Source organism: Rhea pennata, chromosome Z (genome assembly GCF_028389875.1).
Source record: "Rhea pennata isolate bPtePen1 chromosome Z, bPtePen1.pri, whole genome shotgun sequence".
Taxonomy (NCBI): domain Eukaryota; kingdom Metazoa; phylum Chordata; class Aves; order Rheiformes; family Rheidae; genus Rhea; species Rhea pennata.
This window is the reverse complement of record NC_084702.1, coordinates 8,258,408-8,269,131: the sequence shown is the minus strand read 5'-3', so window position 1 is coordinate 8,269,131 and position 10,724 is coordinate 8,258,408.

Genomic DNA, 10,724 nt, shown 5'->3' with positions numbered 1-10,724 from the left:
CACAGGCACTTTTGTGTGCCCCCTGTACAGCAGTGACATAGATCTTTACTTTTCAGTGAACTAATTCAATCAATCATACACCAAAACTTCTACTCCTAGCACTCCTTTAGATATAAACCAATGCAACCTGTGAGGCTGAAGCTGTGCAACAGGTTATCAAGGAGGCCGTTTCAGCACGTTAAGGTCAGGAAAGATGTCATCATGTGCTGCCATATTTCAAGTACTGTAGGGAATTCTGTAGCAGGTCAGCTATAAAGGTCAGTGTTGCAACACTATCTCAATCCTGCCTAGGATCAGTGACATCGGAGGTGATGATGATGGTGGTGAAAGAGGAAACAGTTGGTTTTCATTGCTGAAGGCTGATGAAGACAAATCAGAAGACTAGATCCAAACTGCTCAGCCTTGGCAATTCTGTATATAAACCACCAATGTCTGCTGGCAGGAGCTGCTGGTTATGTTTTACAATCATGGAAGTAGATTTGTGTCACATCTGCTGTGACATGTAGATTGTCATACAGTATTTGGTTGCATTCTCTATAATATTTCACGCTCTTCATGAAACAAACTACATATTTCAAATTGTCTAATGTCATGTGTTTTTCATTAACATGCTAGTTGCTGCTTACCTAGCCTTTCCAAATGCATGACTTCAAAATACCAAGGTAGCTTGTGAACAGATTCTCACATCCCTATATACTGCTCTCTCAGGATATTCTCTGGAACATTGTGCCACTATGCACAGGGAAATTTGCTTTTAACTGAAGATAATCAGATTATTAACATCACTATCATGAGTGCACACACACACGCCCATTAATAATGGCATTGGGAGGCAGCTGCAGAGAGAACTACCAGAGTTTCCAAACTCCATCTAGTGGGAGAAAATCAGAATCAAAAACAGATGTAACAGGGTCTGCTTGCTTATTCATATGCTTTACACAAGTATATGCCATACATACTCATACATGCACAGCTCTGCCTTGAACTTCTCTTTCACAGAAAATCAAAGATGTCAAAAGGGTTTTGTTTATCATATTTGACTATGTTTAGCCTATTTCCTCAAGCAAAAAAAAAGGAAGAAGAATGCTTGAGGAAACCATATGCCAAATTTTTTGATCATAACTTCCTTAAGTGTCTTGGGTAATTTAATATTACCTTCCTCCTTAATGACTCAGCAGACATTTTTCTCTCATCTTGTCAAACTTTTTTACTGTTATTCAGTAGACTGATTATGCATGTGAATGTAGTACAGAGGAAAGCTAGCTAGTGGCTAATCAGTCCTGAGATAACTGGTGCTTTGGTGGTCTGGGATACACGTGGTTCATGTATACAGCCTTTTAACTGAGATTATGAGACTACTACTGATTACCTCCAATTTAAGCATTGCAACACATTCTTTCATTCTTATTGTCATGATTCCATTGTTCATAGTCAATAGTAGATTATTTCAATGCACTCTTTCTGGAGATAAACTGCAAGCCTGCCTGTAATGTGAAGCTGATGCAAAATACAGTAGTTTAGTTGTTCCAAGTTCTTGAATATTAATCATTTTGTAGTCAAGACAAAATGTCTGAGTTAATGCCTAATGTTTCTAGTGGAACTAAGGTTTTCTTAGAATATTTTTTTTGATTTGTGCCTAACAACCCAGGTTACATCCTACCTCTGGGGCAGTCCTCATGATGGGGCCTCCATCTTGAAATTTGTCCTCTTTATACTTTGTTATAGGTGCTTTAAAAATACCCTTACTGTGGCTGTTTGCGACATGCACAGGCCTAGAATTTGCAGTGAGACAGAGATAGCATGGATCTGAATTACTAGTGGGATGTGTACATGATGAACTATTTTTTCTTTATTCTTTACTACATATAGCCAAGGTATTTGCTAAAAAGACCCTATCTCCCTGTTTCCTGTTTTCATATTAGAGTTAAGTGGCCTCATATGGATTGGCTGGTCATGCACTGTGTCTAAATTAGCCATCATATTTTGATGTGCGCTAATTAATAAAACTTACAGAAATCTGGTTTAGGCATTACTACTCTTGGCTGTGGACTTTTGACAGTAGTTATAGTTGGTTTAAATATCACTGAAAGTGCCTTGGATCCACAGTAGACTGAGTAGTCATGTTACCAAATACATATTAGGGTATAATGAGGAATGTCAGCTTAGACATACCCAGCGGATGCTGCAGGTGCTGGTACCTGACAGTCAGGATGAGATTCCTGAAATTTCACAGTTAGAGAAGACGAGTCATTACAGGGATGGGCTAAAGCCATTGAGACAGGAACAACTAGGAATTTGCTTGGACCCTCTCTTTTCTCACCTCATAAAGAGCAGTATCTGGTGAAGAGGAGTGCAAAGAAAAGTTCTGGGATTGAATTATATGTTTTACTTCCAGTTGGCCCTGTGCTTGCAGCACAATGCACGGGAATCACCTTGCTAGGAGGGAGGGAGTTGTGGGAGCTGGGGTTACATGAGATTCACCCAACATTTCTTCTGAACTGTTCATCAGCTACTCCCTCTGTTTAAAGACTACAGCCAGCTCCCATTGCTACCACTTTTCTGCTCTTTCCTATTGTAATTGGAATGACATTGGAGGAATGAAATCCAGCTGGTTCAGGAACCTTCCTCTCATTATAGAAAGAAAACGCAATGAGTTTTTTCCCCTCATTGTAGTTCGTGGCACACAGAGACAAATCATCAGTGCTGGGAGAGAGAGAGTTCATGTCTAATTGAGCTGGTCTAATTTGCTGTGGCTCATATGCTTTATGTTCAGTACAGTGACAGCAGAGGACAGTCATAGTTGTCTCCCATGACCTTGCTACCTTATTCTAGAGCCATAAGGAACTTCTTTTTGGGCAGATGCTCAGGACACCAGTGTTCTGGGAAACAATTTCTGAGGAGAAGCTGGTTACCCATCTCCAGCATGCGAAATTTGGGGAGTAATGAGTTCTGCAAGTGTCTGTAGATTGGTTTCTAATCTCATATTCAGTTTCTTCTCAGCAGATGCAGTCAGTGCTCTGCCTGCTTAGAGCTACCTTGCTCCAGTTTGTTTTGAGTTTGAATAGGATCTTTGTTTTATTAATTGACTGTTTTACTCTGTATCCTCCTTTCTGGGTCTTTGGCTGACCCAGGGGCCCGTGGAAGATGCATTTAATAAAATAGCATTGTGTTACTGTGAAGTGAGTTCACCATGTAACTCTTTGCTGCTATACATAAAAGGAAGACTAAACCTAGGACACTAATACCTTGGATATGGCCTCAAGTGAATTTCCTTACGAACTTTGCTGCTGAGTGTTTCTGATATTCCCATTAACAATAACGTTTTTTGGAACACATCCCCTTTCTTGTTCAGTAATGATATTGCACTAACGCACAACACAGAGAGCGAAGTTTACATTAACAGAACTCACTTGTTGACACGACTGTCAGTAGGTGAATATAGTTGTAGGGATCCTGGGCAGGAATCTAGTGCAGATTATTTTACCACAAGAAGCTTTTCTTAAAATTTTCCCTCATGCTGAATAAAATATTTATATTCACACAAAAATAAATCCCTTCACCTGTGAGTAAAATACTTTCCTTATAAAAGGTGGCCTGTTATAGAACTGTCTTTCCTGTGCCTTGATTTCTGACTCTCTGCCACTTTCCTATAATAGACCTGCTGCTTTATAATGCTCCAGGTACCTTAAAAGGATAGTGCTGTGTTTACAACGGAGCACAGTTTGCATTAGTAGAAGTTGTGATTCTTTGTCATGGGCAAGTGGAAATAAAACACTGCAAAATGTAATAAACAGATGCTCCACCTGCCACAGGAGTTCCCAATTTCTTCTGTATTTATATTCCAGAACTGTCCCTTTCTTCGCATCATTAGGCTTTTTTTTATTAGAGATGTGCCAAGCCCTAAAGACCAGTTCAGTCTCCTTAGCTGTGTCTGTTACCTTTATAAATGAGACTGCAGAGCAGAGCATCCTGCAGGGGATTATGACCAGACTTTCCTGCTTGTACTGCAGCATTGCTGAGAGGCTGCTGTCTTGTTTTAGGGTTGCAGCGTGCGCAGTCTGGTACAAAACACAAACTTGTAAGCTTGTACTGCTGTTGTCACAGACACAGAGGATCACTTATCCTTTGGTCCAGAAGGCATTTTGGTGAAGGGCAGCCTCTGAGGAGTGATCATCCTGTTTCTGATTTTGATCCTTCTTGCCTGATGTACCACCAATAGGTGGCAAAGTGATCTGCAGAGCTGGAGTGCCTTGCCACATGCTGGCCAGGCTTCTCTGTAAGAGTGACAAGCTGGTCACTCATATTGGCACATGTGGTTTGTCCTGAGCAAGTTATTTACGGGGGTTCAGATGCTGACGTGGTTTGACAGTTGAAAGGTAGACATGCTGTGATGACATGCTGTATATTGCAGGCTTTGACGTATCCCTGACAAACAGAGATTTAAATATTGTTTTTAATTACCCCAGATAGACTGTCTCCTTGCCTTGTGGTTGTGAAAGCAGAACCGGTACCACTCTTTTCTCATTCACTAAAAAATAAAAAGATAAATCACAGCAATCCTTGAAGTGTGGTTGCAGTTGCAAGATTGTTCGGTTAACACATTGAAAGTATTTTTGCTCACAGCAAGATATCGAGTGGCCTTCCTCAGCCTTCAAATTAAAAAGGTTGGGTTTTTTCCAGACTATCAGGATGACAAGAGTAGCCTAGTGTATGAAAATCCATACAGTATGTTGCTTCACATAGCAATTCAGAATGTGCTAGGAAGGAGGTTTCTCTTCTGCAAATGTATTAATTCCACTAAAACAAATGCAGAAGAAAATGGTCTTATTAACAGATTAAGCTGACATGACTGGGAAGACACACAGACAAATCCAGATCAAAGATACACATATCTAACACACATGGTCTCAGTCAAATTACACATACGTAATTCACTTTAAAAATATGGTTCACAGAGTGTAAACAATTTAGAGACAATCTGGAATCAGTTTTGATGTTTCTTTTCTGATTGTAACCATCCATGTGAACTCACATTTCTTGGATTTGCAACAATATGCTCCAACACATAGGGTCAGACGAAGTCACTATAATTACATCAATTATTACAGTGGGTAACCTTGGCTGTGCAAATCATTTGTGTTTTTAGCTACCATGAGTTATGCTGCAAACCAAACAAGAGGAATAGGAGGCAAGCATCAAGTCTATGGCTCTGCAAAAGCCTGCTCTACTAATTTTTTTTTTTTTTTTTCCTAGAAACAGTACCTGGAAGGGTGATCCTGTTTGGGACATTGAGGACTCAGAACCATTGGAGGATATTTTGCCAAAATCAGCACTGCCTACTGAAGATACTCACAGCAAGCAGTAGATTTACTGGAAAATCTTGCATGAGAGCGTTTGTTTTTGCATTATTTATATCACCAAGCATGCAGATTTCTGTGACAGAATTTTTAAGGCTAATAGTAAGAAGGCAAGCATTAGCCTGTCAGGCCAGACTTGGTGTGAAGAAGACTGAGATGAGGAGAAAGATGTTTGCAAGAAAGACAACTATTCCTGAAAGTTGTGTGGTTGCCAGGTAATGAGAGAGGTAATTTGCATGAAAAAAGAAAATAGAATTGTTGTCATCTGCTGAAGTGCAAGTTTCTCCTTAAAATAGGTGTGTGCAAAGGCAGCTGAAACTGATGACCTGCTACCATACAGCAGAAGGAAACTGGAAAAGGTTTCCACTGGGAGGCATATTACCAGGGAGCAGAGCTGAGGTCTGCACTATCTGGGACAGAAAGGGATCAACGTACTCCACCTGGCCAGAGTAAAAGGTGTATTCAGTCTCTCTTACTTGCCTAGACTCTTCTGGAAGGGCTAAGGCTCCTTCAGAAGTCTGCCCCCAGCTTGTTGTCAGTGCTGCTGATGTGCAGCTCCAGTTTGCAGGTGGGAGAATTCCTTGCTGGATGGTGCCTGCTGGCAATAATGCTGCTTGGGGGAGCAGGATGTGGGGCTGTTGGGCCAGCAGGGAACAGCCCTGTTATCTCAACCTCCTTTTCCTCCTCCCCAGATTTTCACCAAGAGATGTCCCTTGCACAGCCGTGTCATCCCTTCTCTACAAGAGGAGTCATAGGCGTGGATGGAGAGAGCCTGCTCAGCCAGGCTGGTGCTTCTTTATTTACAGGGACACTTCCCAGAGACCTTTGATGTGATGTTTCCAGCGTGACCCAGGGTTGGGCTAGTGCTCGGCTGTCCCCCGAGGTCTGCCTGCAGTTCTGCACCAGGGCAGACATCCCTGCGGCCCATATCAGGAATGAATTAGAATGTTTCATTCTTGTAAGTGATACTTTTTTGAGTAAACATCCCCCAGTTCCTGTGATGTGTAACTAATGGAGTGCTAAACTCTCAGGACTGGTTTAAGACTCAGAAAGTACACGTGTTGCCAATCCATCATGTTCCTAATACTAATTAACATAGCAGGGACACAATAAAACCCCAGAACCTGCACACATTACCCAGCTCATGTTACTGCTCTGTAATAGTCCCTCTATTGACCTAACACAAGCACACATTGGAAAAACGAGACACGGTCCTTCCAACTCAGCTAGACCCGTTCAGCCGAAGAAGAACACTGAGGACTCTCATTTGTTATTGTCCATTACTACCCTGGTATGTTATGGACTGGAATTCTCAAATCATGTACAATGACATTTCTACCTTGCCAGCATTCGTATGTGTTGTGTGGTGCTGGGCAGGCCTAGCCCTAATGTGGACAACAAGCAGCCACTGACTTTTATGGGAGTGCAATTACACTGGAAGGCAGAACTTGCCCACACAGGCATAAAAGGGACACCTGATTTGTCAATTTCCTTCACTGTTTTTTGGAATTCAGCCACGATAAAGATCTTAGTATCCTTGAGCTGTCACTAATATCATTGTCTCTTGCAGTCTCAGGCTTAAAATAGTCCCTGTATAGATGAAAAGACAAAAAGGTAACAATTTGATTAAAACTTATTCTTGGCTAGGTGAATATTTGTTTGTAGATCCCAACAAAGTCTTCTTCTTCTTTGAATGTGTCAACACACTCACAATACTTCCTTTTTATCTAAGATAATTCCACTGATTTTGTGAGAGATACATGATGTAGCACTTCTTGGCCTGGATAAAAACTGGAAGGAATCAGGACAGCAAGAGATTAGCAGGTTCACATCACAGTGATTCCTAACTGGACCTGATACATGGCTCTATGGAAGTTGGGGACAGGCTGCCATTTGCTTCCAAGGTTTCGTGGTGCATTTTGTGGCGCCATTTGCAGAAATCTGTAGGGCTACTCAGCACCACTGGAAGCTGATGTGTGTCTCTTCTTGTTGCTTATCTTTGTGTGGGTTGAATATGGAGAACATTAGTTTAATCACTATGGAATGACAGTCTGGTAAATCATTAAGGTGCTCATAGGTTTTGTAAATCAGTAGTGCCCCACTACAAGCAGACCAGGCCTTCGGGCACATTCTTCTGTTTTCCTATCTCTTGCTCAAACCTTTGAAAGAAATTTTTTCCTGTTTAGATGTATCCTGCTCTCATAAGTGTATTTTGGAAAAGTGTACTCATAATTATTTAGAAAAAATAACTGACCATTTACAGTCATGTTTTACCAAAGAGATGTTGGTGGGGTTTCTATTACCTGATTAAGCCAGACAGCATCCCCTGGTGGGGCATTCCAGCTGAAGAGCTGATTCCAGCCCTTCCTGAAGAGTTGATGCTCCTGCCTGGAGTCCAGTGTTGGATGGAAAAACATCCCCTAGATACTGCAAAAACTGGGCCTTAGGATAAAACCCTTCAACTGTGAGCCACAGTGAAGATGGAAACCTACAGTATCAGATAAAATCTCAGCCAAGCAGTGCTCCCTTAGCCCTGTGGCACAGTCGTAACTCCCAGTGATGCTCTAAGGTGAATAAGGGAAGAAGAACCCAACAAGAAACTCTTCAGATGGAGTGTATCATGAGCCATACCATCAGTGAACTGGTCATACTGGGCAGGCTAAATCCCTGAATAGTGCATTGAGGTTTCTTTTAAGTCAAAACAAATTAAATAAGGGCCTTAACTAGTTTCTGCTATAGTCAACACAGGAGGTTTTCTCTTGACTTCTGCAGAGCTGGTTAAAGCCCTGTATTCCTAGAATCAGTTAATTTTACGCAGTGAGTAGTCTGATACTTTATATAGTTGATATCATGTTGGATGACCAAAGACCACGAATTACAGAAGTGTCACAGATGTTAAATCATGGAGTAGATGACAGTGTGCTCACTATGTCATATGATCTTAGCACAGTTCGTGGAACAGTCTTTTTATTATTGTAAGTAATCATAAGTGCTGAAAAAATACCATCAGTAAAATAGCATTTTGGAGCACAATGCATTCAATGTTCTTAATATATATGTACACATCTGCAATACGTTAAACTCAGACTTATGCCCATTTAATCTGAAGGATTTCAATGGGGTGTCTGTATGGAAAGAGAGGAAGAGTTTGATTCCAGAATACTGAATGGCTGCACCTTTCAGGGAGGCTTTATGCCTTAGATTTTCACCAAGATTTGCACATTCATCCTGTTTTTATGATAATAAATTCTGTTTTTATTAAATATGTGTTTACACTACATAATATACTTTCAATGCTTTATTTGATGTAGGAGTCATTTCAGGTCTTTACCTTTCTTTGATGATTTCAGAGAATAGCATAACTAGGTAAACCATGTGTGGCCATGTGCTTCCCTTTTTGAGTCATAGTACCCAAGACCAAGCAAGATGGGATCTCTTCACAGACACAACCAAGGTACCTGTTCCAAGCATCGAATTCAAGTCACTCAGACAGCACATGCATGGCTGAGAGAAAAAAGATTCAGACTTGTTACAACTCCCCTTCACAAAACAAAAATAGATATTTCAGTCCTGCTCCCTTATTCTAGGGGACCAAATCACAAGATAAGGCAGAGGCACCTCTGTTCAACATGTGGGTTTGCAAAACCACCGCTTAACACTGCAACCAAGACAGCATCAAGAACAGGGCAAAAGTAGTACAAAATGAGAGGAAGCAGCTCCTAAATGCCCCTTCACATATAGGTGATTTGTCCAGCCAGGGCATCAGCTTCTCTGCTGCGGAGGCAACAGTGTTTCTTCAAAAGGTGCATCTGGTGTCCTGCTCTTCATTTGCCATGACTCCGAGTTGAGTTGGGGGCCCTAGCACCAAGCTAAAGAGAAAAAGGCTATCAGAAGACACACGTATCTCTGCCTCTGAGATGCCTGGCAGGAATTGCTGGGCATCAGAAATTCCTTAGGTGTCCAAATAGTTTGCCAGTCTCTTGTTTGAAGGCATTTGAAATACATCCAATGCAAGAGCTGCACTTCAAAAGTTATGCAGCTAACTGCCTGTTTCCACTCTGTGCTCCAGGTACTTTTCAATGCTCCTGGTGACATTTTAGGCAGAATCAAGTCTAAACAAACAGAACAAAATAAAACAAATGAGATATGGAAAGGACCAATGCAAAAGTACTACTAGCTTAGTGAAATAAAATAAGAAATAAAAAAAAATATGCTTTGTTTGTAAAGCATGTAGCTGCAGAAACCTCTGCCATCTCAAACACCAACTGAAATTGTCTGGAAGGTGGCCGCATGCCCACAAATGATTACTTTTAAGTATAGGAGAAGTTTGATAAGTACTAGCATCATCTTTTCTATGCTGAGAGTTCATCCACCGCTTTCCTGCTCCCTGAACTGGTGCCAGAAGGAGTGGGAGTTTGCAGTACCTGCCACCTCTGCACATCATGGGCAGACATCGTACTCCAGAGAATTACAGCAAAGGCTCATTTTATTTTCATAGTAAGTTCTCAGAAAAGTGGAGGGCAAAATCCTTCAGAAAGCTTCAATGAAAAGGCTATGGGAGTGGAGGTATACCCTGTGTTTTCTGCACAGTTTTCTGAGAGCCGAACCGTTTTGCATTCACTCTAATGTGCTGTGAGTAGATCACGCTTGCTCCTTCCACCTCAGACATCTCAGGCGTTCGCATATTTCACAGTGAACTCACACTGGGCATGTAGACTATGACATTTGTATTTGTGTGGTGCAATATTACACTCTGTAAATGGGTCTGGGGTCTGCAACCTCTCTGTTAGAGAAAGTGTAACAAATGGCCTTCAGCAGGGAAAGAGTATTTGCATACATAATCATGATTTGTGTCTATCTTATTTTAAATGGTTCTCTACCATACTGATGCTATTATTCATGTTGGCAAATACCTCAGGCCATACTATTAATTTCAGTACGGCCACTCAGAGAGCACAACACTACCCAATAAATGATAACACAATCTGTCTAGCTATGATTATGTGATTGAAGCTTTATTAATAAGCACCTCATAGCCTGCCCAACTTACTTGATTTAGTGGTTTTCTTACTGGCATTTTAAATATTTGCATATAATTAAAATGCATCCTGAGGTGGAGTATTGGGGAGGGGAAACAATTTGTTAGAAAGACTTTTTGCTGTCCAGTGAAAATATGGTGATCAAAACACAATTTATGTTGCAGAGACTCGACCTTTAGTTTCCAGGACTGTAAAATAAAACCCAAAACCCAGCACTTTCTGCATCTGGTTGACATTTGAATAAAACTGCCAGAGTGCAAACAAGTTTTGAGACAACATCTCCAGCAAACTCTGCAGTGACTCAAAAAATATTTTTGGCCAAGTTACT